This window comes from Ambystoma mexicanum, chromosome 11, assembly GCF_040938575.1.
Source record: "Ambystoma mexicanum isolate Mex_15411 chromosome 11, UKY_AmexF1_1, whole genome shotgun sequence".
NCBI lineage: Eukaryota > Metazoa > Chordata > Amphibia > Caudata > Ambystomatidae > Ambystoma > Ambystoma mexicanum.
Genome location: NC_090934.1, coordinates 1452172306 through 1452188931, shown reverse-complemented (window position 1 = coordinate 1452188931; position 16626 = coordinate 1452172306). Strand labels below are relative to the sequence as shown.

Here is a 16626-nt window from a genome sequence, read left to right as displayed (position 1 = left end):
AAAGAATTCTATGATGTCTTCCCAATCTACTACTGGTTTAGGTTTTTTAATCTCTCTTTCCAGATATTGAAGATCGCGTGCTCTGTGTCTTCGCTTACGTTCTATGTCGTCATCGAATTCTCTGCGCTTCCTCGCTTCCTCTATGACTCTATCTTCTTCCTCTATCTTTGCATCTCTACATTCATTTGCCCTTGGTATTTCCTCATCCCTTCGTCTCTTTATTCTTTTCTCCTGTATCTTTTGCTCTTCTTCTTCTATTTGCCTTTATTCCTGTCTGTCCTGATCATTAGCTGTTCTCTGTTTGTGATTTCGTTGTCTTTCTTGCTCCTCGCGATATAACTGTTCTCATCTCTGCCTATCTTTTTTCCTTATTCTTTCTTCTCTCAATCCTTTTTCCTTTTCCTTCTCCTTTCTCTGTAAATCGTCTAGCTTCTCTTTTTGTTTTGCGTCATCAATGCCTTTACCATCGAGTTTAAATAGAATCTGACCTCCCATCCATTCGTTCTGAGTGAAGGCTATCTCATCAGTTCTATCCTCATTTCTTACATTGGCACGGCATGTTTACTGTCAAAGCAAACAGAAGAATGTTCTTATGTGGAGCTACTGGCCAATACTAACACAGCCATCATGGCCATGTTTTGTTATAGTATCATTACTGGCATTAAGTGCAGAAAAAACATGAGCATGGTCGTGTATGGTAATACATTCATAGTTTGGTGCAGCCAACATGGACCTGCATGTGCAGCCAGCATGAAAATGTGTTGTACACTGACCTACATTGTGGGAAAAGGCATCATGAAAATGCGTTGGAAAAGGCTTCTGTGCACTGGTGGAGACTTGCGTCTCTTAGAATAGTTTCCTGATTTGATTTACAAAACAAATTGCAAACTGTGTGGCCTTTAGACAATTTTTCACAGAAAGTGTGGCGTGAAGTGCAATTTAGCCCATTATTTTCTAAATGTTCTTGGGAGGACCACCTTGGTTGGTTTGTGCTCCCACATACTTGTGGGAAATATTGACGTTCCTCCAATTTAAATATTCACCAGTCCACAGTGCTTTTATCTACCATAGCATTTAGGATATTTGCTTGTATTGGGTAAATCAGGGACATGGGAATGTTGCCATGAATCATTTTTATTTTATTTATTTATTTGTTTGCATTTTTAAAGCGCTCACACAGCCTGCGGCATCGTTACAGGAATTGTTTGTTTTTTAGTTGCGTAATTGTTTTTTTTTTCTTAGTTGCGTATTTATAACGCGCTTAAATACCCAGAGGTTTCTAAGCACTGACCCGGGGATCGAACCTGTGTTGGTTTGTGTTGTCTTATTTCCAAGGCGAGCACGTTGCACCTGAGCTATCCTCCCGGGATAATGCCCTCACTTTGGGACGGGGAAGATGCGATTCGCAATACCGATGAATTGAGTACCATGCATGATTAATTCTGGCCTGGATTATTGCAGCGCAAAGAACCTGGAAGAATTTCGTATGAAGCGCTATACAAACCACTCGATTCTCATTATAGTGTTGTCTTAACCTAACTCGATAGATTTCAGGTTATTGAGTTTGCAACGTGAGCATGAACATCTGAGTCGCAGTTGTTCAGATTCTAAGGAATTGCCCACCGGCAGCACATGGGCGTGTACCGCAGGTACAGGAACGCGCTGAGCTAAGTCTGCCGTCCAGCAGCCACGCGCGGTTGTTTTGTTCAGGAGGGCTCAGACAGGAAGTTGGCTTCCCCTCCCACGCTGTGTGTGGGAGCCAGGGCTGGGATGCGAGGGGCATGCTTCGTTATGGGATTCCGAGTCCCAGGTCTGGTTTCCAGCCTCAGTGTCCGGTGTCTGGGTGGGGTGCCCCTCCTGATCGCGGGGCCATGGGGGTATTTAAGGACATTTCTGAACTCCCGCACACAGCTGAAGTCACTCTGCAAGTGTGAGGATCAGCACTGCCCTGCCTGCTGGGAAAGAAGCGACACCCCGCATTTGAGGCATTTTGGGGAAGACCTCACCTGCCGCTTCCCTGCTGTAAGTACCAGGAGGAAAATGACAGCCCCCCCCCACCCTATTCCGCACACCTCCCTCCTTCACAGACTTCCCAGCTATACTTCAAAGGGGACAAGTTGGGAGCGGCGCAGGGGGGGGGAGATCCCGGCGAGACGGGTGAGCGCCCCGTTTTCTTTTAATGCACCCGAGTCACGTTCAATGGGTTTTCTCTTTTGGGCCGAAATTACGTGCAGTTGTTTCTGTTCCAGCAAAGACGGGGTCATTTGGGGTTTATTTTAAACTTGTGAGATTTCAAGCAATTGTAGTAATTTTAGGGTGGTCTGGGGTGAAAGTGACACATCTCCCCTCGTAGCGATAGTCAGAATTCTAAGATTTTAAAAGGAACATAGAGGTTTTCAAATGCTGGAAATGGCGACCCGAACCTCTAACCACTCAGCGCATTGAGAGGGAATCCAGCGCGTTAAGCGCTATACTAGCAACATTGAGTAACGCATTTCCGTCGTTTATCCAGAGAGCTACAGGTGTTCCCCCTTTCGGTTATGTTTGGGGGTCACAAACTGAGGAGCAGCTATGGTACATGGGGGTCCTACTGTTATTACCCTTCCTTAGTCCAACCTTGCTGCGTTGCTCCCCAAGAACTACTGACACACGGGTGAGTGTTATAACCCAGAGGTTTCTAAGCGCGGACCCGTGGATCGAACCTGTGTTGCTCCGTGTTGTCTTGCTTCCAAGGCGAGCACTTTGCCCGTGAGCTATCATCCCAAGTTGGCAATAAAAGGCTGTGGTTTTTATTGCACAGTTACATTTATCACAATAAAGACATTTTATTCATAAAATGTGTACACGAGCAATTAAAAAAGTCCTTTTGGGCACGTGGGCCAGTAAATGCCCCCCTGCCCCGTGCCGCCACAATTGGCTAGGTCCCCGGCTGTCCCGGTTCCCCACAGGTCACCTCAAAAAAGGTTTCTTTCCTATTTGCATGCTCTTTCCATTAGGGCGGTGAGAAATGCCTTGTGCACTTTCTTCGTGCCTTTGTCAGAGGTGAGTTCCATCCTTGTGAAAGAGTTCCGGGTCTGCAAGGGAGATGGCGCTGTGCTTAATAAAGCCGATGCCCCTGGGTATACAGTCTTTATAGCGAAAATACTATGTAGAATGCACACATAAGGAACATTTTATAAACGAAAAACATAATGAAAATGTATGTGGGGTGGGATAAAGGGTTCAATCTTGCGGGGAAACGGGTGAGGTTTTAGGGGTGGGAAACTGACCCCCCCCAGGCAATTTGTCATGGATCTCATCCCAATTCATGCCCTTGGTGCCCACCAAAGTAAGATGTTGTTCTTGAAAGGTGGGTTCAATCTTGCTACCTCTGCCCATCTCCCTGCCCTAAAAATGAAGGAGTGCCCCACTACCCAGGCCGTCCTGTTGGGTTCCCTGTGTTCTGTCAACGAAATGGGGTTATATCAGCTCGGATCTTATGTCCCTTTTGTAACAGCCGAGACCCCCCTCCCGATGTGTTTTACCTTCTGCGCCCCCAATCCTCCTTCCCAAGCTGATGTGGCTGCGCCTATTCTAAAGGAATGCATCCCAAATTCGGTGCTCTCCCATCCTGCCCTTGTTATGTTTTTTTTTTTTAATACAGCTTGAAACTGGAAGCAGCTGGGTGCTTTGCCGTCTTCATAAATCAAAGATCGACCCGCCAGGAGTGGGCAGACTCTTACGTGGTCCTTTACTCTGAACACTGGGCAATTGACTTGATCCTCTATACAATACACGTGTATCATTCTTATTTTCCCCGCTTTGGTTTTCAATATTTCTAAAGACAGGCAATTTTCTCTGACCCGTGTTTCTAGCCTTCCCAGCCCATCCTCTGCCTTTATTCTTCAGGCCATGAGTTCACTAACCCTCAAAGCCCCACAATATGCTAGGGAAAATGTTGTGTTGAAGAGTTGCGCTTCGTACCTGTTGGGGCAGGCTTCTTCCAATGTGCTTAGAAGTATTGTTCGTTTTTTCGAAGTTTAGAGGGCGCCTCTTGTCCTTGTGTGCTCCTTCCATTTTTCCCCAACCTTTGAGGGCTTAGCTAATTAAAGCGCTCTGTGATGGGTCTGAGTTGCCCTGTAGTTTTGCAAAGTTTGCTGACAAATGACCCCTCGCCCAATCTTTCTTTTTGTTTTGAGCATAAACCCATTCTAAAAATGTGTGGACTTCCCAGGTTGTGATGTGTGTTGTTTTTGTAACTTCCAGTACCGTGGCCAGACACTTAGGGCCTCATTACACGGATGGCGGTAAGGGTTTACCGGTATTTTACCGGTACCGGTAAATCCTTACCGCCTTACTACGATGTCCCTTTGCGGGTTGGGGAATTTAACGCCTGCTTTTTGCAGGCGTTAAAAACCAACCCGCAAAGGAACCAGGGAGCTAATTACGGTACCGCATTACCGTAATTAGCGCCTTCCCCATTCCCATAGAGCCCTATGGGGCAAGAATGGGGAAGGGGAATTACCGCCCCGTCAACCTTGGAATAGGGCGGTAATTCCCCTTTCCACCAAGGCGGTGCCGGTATTTTACCGGCATGAACCATGACGCTACTAGCGCCATGGTTCACCGCCATCCGTGTAATGAGGCCCTTACTGTATTGTTTTGCTGTGCTGTTGGCTGGCACTTTGCTGGCTAGTCCCATTAGTACCTTTGATGCAGGTTCTCGATTTGTGGCAAAGGAGACGCTTGTACCGGCACCCGGTTTGGAGGTGCGTGGTTCTGTTTTGCTCTGGCCCCATCCATCCGGCGTTGACCAAGTAGCTGCCTTCAATTTTGTGGCAGGATTTCCCAACATCCCTCTGGGAGCTTTGTTCTTCTCAGGGCTGCCTCTGGTCGGAGCTGTTGCAAGGTTTCCCACTGAAAGCGAGATAGAGCGTCAGCGACCATGTTATATTCCCCTGCAATGTGTTTAGCCTTAACTTCAATATTCCCATGCAGCGCTACTGTAGTCCTGGCCCTGAGTATTCTCAACACCCGGTGGCAAGTCGTTGTCTTTTCAGACCATAGCATCAGCTCTTTGTTCAGGTCAGCTGCCCATAGTTTGAGCGCGATCCATATGGAGATCATTTCTAATAATGGTATTTTCCTCGTCACGCCTCTCTCCTGCCACTGCCTTGGCCGGGGTCCTGTGCACCATGCTTTATCCAAGATGGCTCCCAAGCCTTTGCTGCCTGCTGCATCAGTGAACAACACTCTTTTATTGGCTGTGTTGTGTGGCGTACGCCAAATGATGTTCCCGTTGAATTTGTCCAGAAAATCTTCCCACAAGTCTGAATCTCTTTTAAACTCCTCCCCAAGTCTGATGTGCAAGTGGGGTTTATTGACCCCCTTGATTCTCAGTTCTAAGCTCCCAGAGAAAGCTTTACCTTGTGGAATGACTCTGGCGGCGAAGTTGAGACTTCATGCCAGCGATTGGACCTCCTTCACTGGCCCTTCATTTCTTCCCTTGACTCTTCTGATGTTCGTAATCATTTCTTCCCTTTCCTTCTCTCGGATTCTGCATTCGCCGTCTGCTGTGTCTATTTTTATGCCTAGAAATGTTAAGGCTGTGGAGGGCTCGGTGCTTTTCTCCCCTGCTAGTGGTATTCCCCATTCTACTGCCATTTCTATTAATTTAGCTGAGGCCTGACTCCATTCTTCTAAACCCTTCTAAACCCTGCTTGCCCCTTACTAAGAAGTCGTCGAGATAATGTACTATGCGAGCTTCCGGCATTGCTTGTGAGAGTTCCCATTGAAAAAAGGAACTGAATTTTTCAAATAGTGTGCGTGATATTGCACACCCATCGGTAGACACCTGTCTGCAAAGAATTTGTTTTCAAATTGAAAACTTAACACGTGTTGTGAATCTGGAAGCACGGGGAGGGGCCTGAAAGCGGATTCGGTGTCCACTTTTGCTGTTAGGGCGTTCTCTCCACGTGCTCTGATTGTTCTGAGGGCTCCTTGGAAGCTGATATAAAACGCGGCTGACTCGGTTCCCGTCCTTCACTGACCTGCCCGCTGGAAATGACGTATGGTATATTAGTCTGTATTTCCCCTATTCTTTTTCGGGCACACGCCCTAAAGGGGAGCAAATGTAGTCGCTAAAGGGCAGGGTGTCCCACACGGCCCCCACAGACCCCCCCCCCCACCCTGCCTGCCTAGTCTAAGGTCTTTCTTTGTTTTCCCTAGCGGATTTGAAGTTTTGAGGAATTTGTATTGCGGATTGGCCCTTAAATAGAATATGGAAACCTTCCATAAACCCTTTTCTGAGCAATCTCCTTGTCTCTTTGTCCGTAGACCTTTCAACCCAATGTTTGATGCTCTTGATCTTTATGGGTGATATGCCTGGTTCCGGGCTGACGTTATTATTCCTCTCTTTTGGTCCCTTTGCTTGGTAGTCCGGTACATCTGGTGATGCTATATCCCCCCTCCCACTCCCCCCCACCCGCACTTGCTTCAGCTATGTTTGTATCTACACTCTAGGTTCTTTATTTTATGTGTATTGTGATGTTGCATCGCATCAGCCGGCACATGTTTCGCACCCATTAGACACTTCCTCAAGGCTGCTTTTTGGAGACTTGTGCTTAGTTGTGGTGACGCAATGTTATCCCACCCTGATAATAAAAGACAGTGGGCCTCATTAGGACCCAGGCGGTAAGGGGTTTACGCCGGCGTAAACCTTGCCGACCCTTACCGCCTGAGTACGAGTTCCCTTAGCGCCATGGTGATTTTAACGCCTGCTTTTAGCAGGCGTTAAAATCCATGGCGCTAAGGGACCTTGTTGTTAATTACGCCACCGTAATTTACGGTGGCGTAATTAACGCCTTCCCCACTCCCATTATGCCCTATGGGGCAAAAATGGGAATGGGGAAGGGTAAATGGGGATTGGGGACTTACCGCCCCGCCAAGGTCGGAATGGGGCGGTAAGTCCGCCAACCACCATGGCGGAGTTGGCAGCTTAGCGCCATGGACCATGGTGCTAATAGCGCCATGGTCCTCCGCCAAGGTCCTAATGAGGGCCAGTGCCTGTGGATAATATTGAGGCAAACGAATACCACAGTCCCCCCACCGCACCCCCCCCCAGAACCTTTACATACACACCGCTGTACGAGTCATGGTACTGCTGTCAAGACGCCTGGATTTCTTTTCAGTGAGAACCTGCAAAGAAACTGAGAATTTAGCAGTCTGTGTCAAAAGACCAGGTGGGCCAGAGAATAGCCAGACTCGCAAGTACCTCATCAGCCATGAATCTTAACAGTCAAGTAGGGCAGGGGAAGAGTCAGTCACATGTCACTGGTTCTGCTCCAGCTCTCCAGTCCTCTCAGAGGCTCCGCCATGTTGATTACTTTTCCAGTTTCTCTCTAGGTTACTCCACGTCTGGATGATGTTAGGTTGAGTACCACAGCACTGGACAAGCTGAGCACTAGGACCCTGAGGTGAGAGGCAGGAGGACTGGCCACAGGACACCATTTCCTGTTCTGATCACATGACAGGAAGGGGAAAGAAACTAAGGATAGAGTGGTAGGGATGGAGAAACATGATGGAGACAACTGCACCCGCCGGCACCCCTCTCGGCCAGTGGCGGAGCCAGGTGGGGAGCAGGGGGTGCTCCCTGAGTCCCCACCTGATGGCCAGTGCACCCCTTCTCCCTTACTCCTGCTGGCACCCTATTAGCCACTGCCCCCCGCTCACAGCCCCCTGGCACTATAAACTGCTTCCCCTACTGATCCCGGCCAGGGGTAGAGCAGGCACCAGGGGTGGGCATTTAGTGGATAATAATGAGTGTTGTTTTGCAGCATGGGCGTAATTTTAGGCGGGGTCAAGGGTGTTCACCTAATTTTCCTGGCAGCCCATTTTGTCCCCCTCATCCTTTAGATGTCATGTCCCCCCCAACATTTTCAGCAAAGTTACTGCACTGCTTTGGACCCTGTCCCTTCTCACCTGATGCTGAAGACCCCGCGACTTGGGACATGGGTGGAATCCAGTGGTATCATAATGCGGGTGGGGGGGGCACACACCTGGCAACCTCAGCAGCGCTATAGTAAATAAAATCACTTTGATTCATTACAGCGCTAGAGGAGACACTAAAGGGATGTCACGTGCGTCAGCACAGGATCCCTGACAGCCAACCAGCAGCAAGCATGATGCCAAAGCAGCGATCCTTCACAAAAGCGAAAAATAACGGGGCAGAAAACGTCGAGTTACTTTAATCGAATGTTTCGATTTTTTTGCACTTGTTACACAAAAATAGATGGGGGGGTTGGGAAAGGGAATTAATGAAGGTAGGGAGTGTGTGCAGGCGGCAGCACGGGGTCTCCCCCGCATTTAAAATTTAAAATGATAAAAAAGACAAGGCATTTTGACAATTCGACTAGAAAAAACTGCCATTATCGGCCTCGTTATTTTGTGATTCGTTTGCTTGAGGGAAGACCCAGTAAAAACAAATGATTTGGTCGGAATGTTTGTGTAGCAGCTGCTCTACAAAGAGAGTCTCCGAGCGCCTTACACCTAATGTGCGACTGCTCAAAAGCTATGAGTTTCAGCAATCTGTGTGAACTTTCATCTTCAGAATCCCCGTCTGTCTGGCCACCATTCTAGGGTGACCAGATAAAAAAAGATTATATTCAAAAAAGGGACACGCCATAGACATAGAAGTAGGACTAAAGTACATACAAATAAAACTGGAGTCCTACTTCTAAGTTGCCTGTTGAGGGGGGCGCGGAGGGGGAGTGTTCACCTGCACACTCCTCTCATTGGAGGAGAGCACCGGGGAGGAAATGGGGGCACGAAAAGCATTTCACACCCCCATCTGTACAGGAAGAGTCACGCCGGGACCGACTTTAGGATTTCGAAATCAGTTCCAGGCAAAAACCAGGACCATAGCCACCCACCCTTGCAAACCCGGGACGGGGTTTTTAAAATTAAAAAACTCCTGGGACCCCGGGACGGTGGTTGATTTCCCCGTACTGTTCCAGGAAACCCGGGACGTCTGGTCACCCTACACCAGTGAATGGAAGAGTAGAAGGGCTCAGGTCTCATCAAAGAAGACGGCGCTACGAGTGGAAAGGTTCCTGGAGCAGGCCTTAACCTACCGTGAATGCCTTTAACCCTGCATGTTCTGAAGGAAAATGGAAGCAAGACTCCCTCAATGGCCCTGTGTCCAAGAGGATGGAGGTCTCGGGGGCAGAGACCAACAAGAAACCTCCCACTTTCCAGAGAGAGGGCTGTGCCTCAGACATAAGGAACCCTTTTCTATATCCAGCACAAGAGCACCCGCTGGTGCTATACATTGAAGTGATTTTCATCTTCTAAAATGAGTCTGTTTGCCCTAGAAATAGAAAAATAAACCCAACCTTGCTGCATAACTGACCATCTTCCCCTTTCCCTTCCCCTGCTGACTTTTCTTCACCCTTAAGCAACTAGCGCCTAGATGCCAGTGGGCTTTGCGCGCTGAAACAAATGTATGAATAAATAAATAAATAAACGTTTGTGCGAGTGGACCACCTTGCACTGGAAATACAAATAATCTTCCTTTTTTCTAGTTTCAGCGCAGTTTCCCTATTCGCTCTACAGACAGAAAAATACTGTATGCCTGGCGTGGACGCCTGCCAGTTTTAAAATGATAAAGAGAAGGGGTGGGAGAGAGGCACCAGAAGTCCCTGGGGGTAGGGGTGGGTGTAAAGTAAGAATGGAGATGGCACCTCGAGGCTGCCCCTATGGGTTAAGGACCCCAGGCAGTGGCGGATTCATCAGTCGGACAAGGGACAAAGGCCCACAGGGCCTCACTGCTCCGCCTATCTCACCACCTCCGCCGCCATGATGCCTTTGGGCGACTGTGCGCTATATAAGTAGTGATAACATAACATGACCTCCAAGGCAAACAGCCTGGGCCGCACAGGGCCTCCTTCTGAGAGCGTATGAGCAAGCAGACCCTTTGCAATGGGAGCCGATTAGGGATATTAATGGGAAAATGGCAGTGGCTATTACTCTGGCACTTTTTTCTGAGAATCCTATAAGGATTTAATAAGCTGTGATTGTTGGGAGATAAGATATTATGGGGTAAGCCATGTAAATCAAGAGCTCTGTGTTCCATTTTATTGTGTCGTTAGGAGACTTTTTGTAGGTTCTTATTAATTTGCCCCTTGGAATGTGTGCACTTCCATCCAGGATGGGGGGGGAAATAGTAGAATCATATGGGGTCATTTTCCATGTCCCTCAGAGTGCATGATTTTGTATGATGTCGCAGGCGAAGTTGGAGAGCAAAGCCGGCTTAAAACGTGTGCTTGCTCTTCTTGGTCGGCCTGCCAAATCTGCCTGGTTTTTCACAGGCATGTATTTGTATGAAGTCGCAGGCGAAGTTGGAGAGCAAAGCCGGCTTAAAACGTGTGCTTGCTCTTCTTGGTCGGCCTGCCAAATCTGCCTGGTTTTTCACAGGCATGTATTTGTATGATGTCGCAGGCGAAGTTGGAGAGCAAAGCCGGCTTAAAACGTGTGCTTGCTCTTCTTGGTCGGCCTGCCAAATCTGCCTGGTTTTTCACAGGCATGTATTTGTATGATGTCGCAGGCGAAGTTGGAGAGCAAAGCCGGCTTAAAAGGTGTGCTTGCTCTTCTTGGTCGGCCTGCCAAATCTGCCTGGTTTCTCACAAGCATGTTATTTATATGCTGGTGGAAAATGAATGGATTCCTGTGGCATCCGCCTGACGTTTACACCTGATAAAAGCAGGCAGATTCCAAAGGAGTCCATTGTAGATGGTTCCCACAAACCTTTGTGGCATTTACACTTTTCTAAACACATAGTGGAAAAGTGAAGAGTAAAGGTGATTTCACTTGTGTTTTACTTTTTTTTTACTTTTGCAATAAGTGATGGAAACAATCGCAATTGCATGCAGGGGACCTGCTGCTCCAAGAACAAACGGAAGTGTTCCTCTCTGCAATTTAGGATTCAAAACAAAATGACTCCCATACACCTTTTATTCAGAATGCTTCCACAATCATCTATATGTACATTGTCAGATACATTTATCATGTGATTTGGGCCCTCCTAAACAAATCTCTATGAAACAGACTATTATGTTAGGTCTTTAAAACCAAACATTAAGATAACTTGAGCTAGGAAGATACCTGGTCAAGTACCTACATTTCAGACTCAAATTCTGGGTTAACTACTTAACCAAAGTGTGCGATCCCAAGCAAATCATTTAATCTGACTGTGCCTTACCTGACAAAATTAGGTAGCCCTGTAAGTGTTTCAGTTTGCAGTGTACATAGTTCTGAATAAAACCTCACTTAAGGTTTAATAGACTACATATAATAATTAATACCGACCCTTCATATTAACCATACACATTACCAGATGTTGTTTCCAAATGTGAATGTCATCCACAGGACATTGGTTACATTCCCAATAGTTGTTGGTGTTATATTCTGGCTCCCTCTCCAGCATTATTGGCACAACTTCACATCCTCGACTCAATACAAAAATCTTCAAGTGTGCAGCAAAAATACCACTTTGTGTGCAAAATGTCCCATTCCATGCTGCAGTACCCTGGGAGGTCTCTCTTTCCCAAAAAAAGATGCCTGGACCGCAAACCCTTCCTCCGGGACCTGATGGGAGTAGCCATAGTGTTCTGGGGCGCATTGCAAGAGCATGCTGCAGGGGCGCGCTGCAGGGGCGCATTGGAGGAGCGTGCTGAAGCTGAGATAGAATGAGGACAGGGCCCTCGTTGTTTAGTCCTCAGAGAGTAGAGGAGGCATCATCTTCGATTCTCCCGAGCCAGGCCACAAAGACATGGTGGGGGTGTATTGGAGTGGCGGCAAACAGGAATGGTGGTAAGAGGGAATTTGCCGGAAGATGACTGGTGTGAAATTTGATGGGGAGTGGATGAAAAAGGAAGGGAACAGCAGATACGATTAGTTGATGTTTTGACAATACTTGTCTTTTGTGCTGGGTTTGTACTGTTTTTTTCAAGTTTAAGCATACATGTATAATAAAAGGTACACACCTTTTATTCTTAGGGAATGATAAATTGGGATTGTCAGAGATCTGCAGCGAACAGGATTCATTTTTCATCCTGCGGCAATGGCCGTTTTTTTGTGGGGCAGGGGGGAGTGGATGGAAGCTAATGAGAGCAGGGGGCCCACGGTGGGGAGAATGGGGGTCAGGTGGAAGATGTAGAGGGTGGAATGTGAAAGGAACTGAGGGTACGCTGGAAGGAGACGAGGGAGTGGATGCAAGAGGAGAGCAGAAGATTTTGGAAAGCCTACAGGAGAGCATGTTATTTTGGAAGGGATGAACAGATGGAAGGGGTGCGCGGTTTTTCCACTTCAACAAATTGAGTGATCCTGGACAAATCACTTCATGTCAAAAAGATCCGGTGAGGTGATCAGGCGGATTCTGGCCAGTGAAATCCCTAAACACAAAACCTGAATGGAAAACAAGAGAATAGTTAAACATGTGTCCCTGGAGTTAATCAATGTGGCACTTCAGACTCCTCCCACCATGAGCGCCGCCCGCCCAGGGCCCTCTGTCTACCTTGCCTGCAGCCCTTGGCCTTAAATCTGCCACTACATGGGGGATGGTAGGGATGGCGCAGGACCAGTAACCTGGGGATGTTGGTGGGGCGCCCCCACTGGACACCCCTTCCGGTACTTGAGATGTTAACAGGAAGGGGAAATGATGGAAGGGCTCAGTCAGTCACCACAGAGGAAAGGGGAGCAGAAACACGGAGGCAGGCCATCTCCCCAGAAGTAGAACACGTGGAGAATGTTTAGGGGCTCACTGTGAGCACCTCACACGCCTCGGGCGGTTAGGCTTTGCTGTTGCTTCTGTACTAAAAGCGGGGGAGCGGGGGGCACAGCCCCCATGTGTGCAGGCAGGGCGACTCCTATGTTTTCTCACCAGGCGTGCTGTGGGTGACTTTAAAGGCCTACCACCGTTTGCAGGGTGTCACCCCCTTCCCCAGTTCACTTCTGTGGGAGGGGCCCTGGTTTCCCGCTTCCACTGGAACAGTCAACAAGGCAGACATCCATGTCTGCGCGGCGTCAAATGGAGACACAATCTGGGACACAGCCCAGGCTTGTCGGTCGGAAGGGAACGCTGTTGTGTCTGGGCCTTGCGAAGCTGATGTCTTCCCCAGGACGCAAGCCCATCCTGTGGGCTTTGGGGCAGGGGGAGGGGTCGGGGGGTGGGGGGGGTTTGGCTGATTGTTTTGGCAGCTGGTGGAGTGCTTTTCACAGGCAGCTTCCGGGTATGAATACGGATGCTTTGACGACATTAAGCTGCTAAAAGTGTTCAGTTCTGGTGGCTAGTGCACCTGCTGCTGAGGTCTGCATGACCCCTGCCGGTTATGGGAAGTCGGCTCAGAGTGAACACCCTTTTCGATTTCATTAACTAAGGAGCGCATCAAAGGCTATCAATAATGTTCTTGTTACAGGCTAGTCGTGAGATCGCTACTGACATGTAATCAGGGACGTCATTTCACCAAAATGCCAGGGGTAGCGGAAGTGACATCACACAACCCTTGACCGCTGATGACATCACAGGAAGTGATGTCATTTGACCCGAATTGATATCGCGGGAAGCTATGGAACATGACCCTTCACCTGTTGACAAAACAGGAAGTGGCATCACATAGCCTTGACCGCTGATGACATCACAGGAAGTGATATAATTTGACCCCACCCCGAAGTGATATCGCAGGAAGCTATGGAACATGACCCTTCACCTGTTGACAAAACAGGAAGTGGCATCTCATAGCCTTGTAGACTACGAAAAATATGGTTATGATATCACTATAATGTGATGAACATTGCATACAAGAATGGATCGCCATATGTATCCTTAAGATCAGTGTGTATAGGCCCATATTACCAAATAACTGTGAATGCAAGCAGACGTCCATGACCAAATGATAATGATGTGTTATTATATAGCACTTACGCTTAAGCGCTTTATATAAAAAATAATTACACCCAATATCACCAAACCTGTTGGTCCCCTTTTATCAACCTCAGAAGGATGAAAGGCTGAGTTGAGGCATTTAAGAACAGACTAAATCAGTGACTCACCCCCTGTAGTGTGCCTGAAATAAACCTTTAATGGGTCTAGCAATTACTGTATAGAATTCCAGAAAGGCACATTAATTGGCATTCCTATTCTTTCTTATTTAGGGTCAGTGCTCAAAGTGTTAGACTTGTGGCACTCCTGTTCTTGTGTTTCTTCTTTTTTTAAAGGGGCCTGAACAAGAAAGCCAGCCACTCCAGAAGTAAAGAGCTACATGGCGCTGCCCACAGCCCAGGAGCTTGCATTGCATTGCAAAAAAAAACAAAAAAACATGTTGTTTTTTTTTTAGAGGTCGCAAGGGAGACAACAGAGGTCGCAAGGGAGATCTCTGGCGACCCCCAAATGACGTCCCTGTATGTAATATGTGGGATAGGGGGTTCCATGTCATTTCATCGTGGGATGTTTTTCGCAGGGTTTTTTTGCCTCAGATTTTTAGTATTTTTATTTTTGGGGCTTTCCTGCCCCGAATCCCATCCCCTTTAATTTTTTATCTATTCCCAAACACGCACACCCCATACATATATTATTCTAACCCCCGCTAAAAAAATTAGCTGAGTATTTTTCGTTAAAAAATCTGTGGTAAAAAAAGCCTGCGAAAAAACATCCTCCGGTGAAAGGACGTCATACCGGAAGTACCCGCTTCTGTACGTTCTAATGAGGTACTGCAAGTCCCTGAGGAGTTTCGTCACTAAATAGGGGACCGAGGGCGAAGGCCAACTTCTTCCTTAGGTCAGAGCGCTCCAAGGTGACTTGAAGTATCCTTTTTATGTAAGGTAGGGGATATTTTGTTCTTTATAATACATGGTCGCACACTGTCATTCTCTTTAATACCAAGGCCCCGATTCATGGAATTTTTGCACAGTTCAAAGTGTATTTGCACTGCTGAAAAGTGACTTTGCACTACCGACACAAACCCTGATTTATGGAACTGTGCAAACTGTATTTTTGCGGTGCAAAGTCACTTTTCAGCAGTGCAAAGTCACATTGAACCGTGTACAAAAATTCCATGAAGCGGGCCCTAAGTATTGTCAGACTCTGAGGGCAAATTAAAAGCTTGCACGACATGCTTCTTTGAACCCTCCGGAACCATTATGCAAAATGATTATCATTGTTTCATATAATGCTAGCATGCTGCCTTCTGAGTGCTTCTGAGCGCTGTCACGTGCTGTAAGCAGGTTCCAGTCATTTGGTCGAAAATAAATGGTCGAATGACCATTTGATCGATGTAAAATGGTCGAAACAAAAAGGTCGAATTTTTTTTTAATTATTTTTTATTTATTTATGGGGGGGTTCCCCCCAACTCCCTTTTTCTTTATTACAAAATATTTTTTAAGCAACCAAACTAAAAAAATATATATAAATAAATAAATAAATTCAACCTTTTTTTTCGACCATATTGATTCGATCAAATGGTCATTCGACCATTTATTTTCGACCAAATGACCGGACACCCTGTAAGCATGCTGAAACGCTACATCAAGCAGGGTTCAGGCAGCAACTGAAAGCAGTGGTAGGAGCAGTGCACCAAAAAGTATGTTATGTTACGTTATCCAATAGTTATACTGCACCCATCACCACCGAAGTAGTCTTACGGCACCTGGCCTTATCCGAAAGGTGACATATTGCGACTCTGCCAGGGAAGGGAGGTTTAGGAAGGAAGTGAGAAGAAAGAGATATTAGACAATAGAATTACTAAAATCCAGACGCTTATTAACAAAATAGTGGTAATTGCAACAGAAAAATCACTGAAGTGTCCCATCACCCAAGCGCCCCATCACCCAAGCGCCCCATCGCCCAAGCGCCCCATCACTGAAGCGTCCCAATCACCGAAGCGTCCCAATCACCCAAGCGTCCCAATCACCCAAGCGCCCAAGCGCCCCATCGCCGAAGCGCCCCATCACCCAAGCGCCCCATCACTCAAGCTCCCCATCGCCCAAGCGCCCCATCACTCAAGCACCCAATCATACAAGCGCCCCATCACCCAAGCACCCAATCACCCAAGCGCCCCATCACCCAAGCGCCCCATCACCCAAGCGCCTCATCACTAAAGCACCCAATCATACAAGCGCCCCATCGCCCAAGCACCCCATCGCCCAAGCGCCCCATCACTCAAGCACCCCATCGCCCAAGCGCCCCATCGCCCAAGCGCCCCATCACTCAAGCACCCAATCACCGAAGCGCCCAATCACCCAAGCGTCCCAATCACCCAAGCGTCCCAATCACCCAAGCGCCCCATCACCCAAGCGCCCCATCACCCAAGCTCCCCATCGCCCAAGCGCCCCATCACTCAAGCACCCAATCATACAAGCGCCCCATCACCCAAGCGCCCCATCACTCAAGCACCCAATCATACAAGCGCCCCATCACCCAAGCGCCCCATCACCCAAGCGCCCCATCGCCCAAGCGCCCCATCACTCAAGCACCCAATCATACAAGCACCCCATCACCGAAGCGCCCAATCACCCAATCACCCAAGTACCCAAGCGCCCCATCGCCCAAGCGCCCCATCACTCAAGCACCCAATCACCCAAGCGCCCCATCGCCCA

The 16626-nt window shown here is 47.9% G+C and overlaps 1 protein-coding gene across 3 annotated transcripts in view; it reads left to right on the top strand.

Moving 5' to 3' along the window:
• Window positions 1-1805: 1805 nt before the first annotated feature.
• CILP (cartilage intermediate layer protein) overlaps window positions 1806-16626 on the top strand; it is a 160995-nt gene continuing 146174 nt past the window's right edge. For 2 of the 3 annotated variants that reach the window (XM_069625105.1, XM_069625103.1), the window contains exon 1: window positions 1806-2022. The gene's annotated coding sequence lies outside the window, so the exon portion shown is untranslated. The remainder of the gene's footprint in view (window positions 2023-16626) is intronic. The other variant, XM_069625106.1, reaches the window with a different exon arrangement.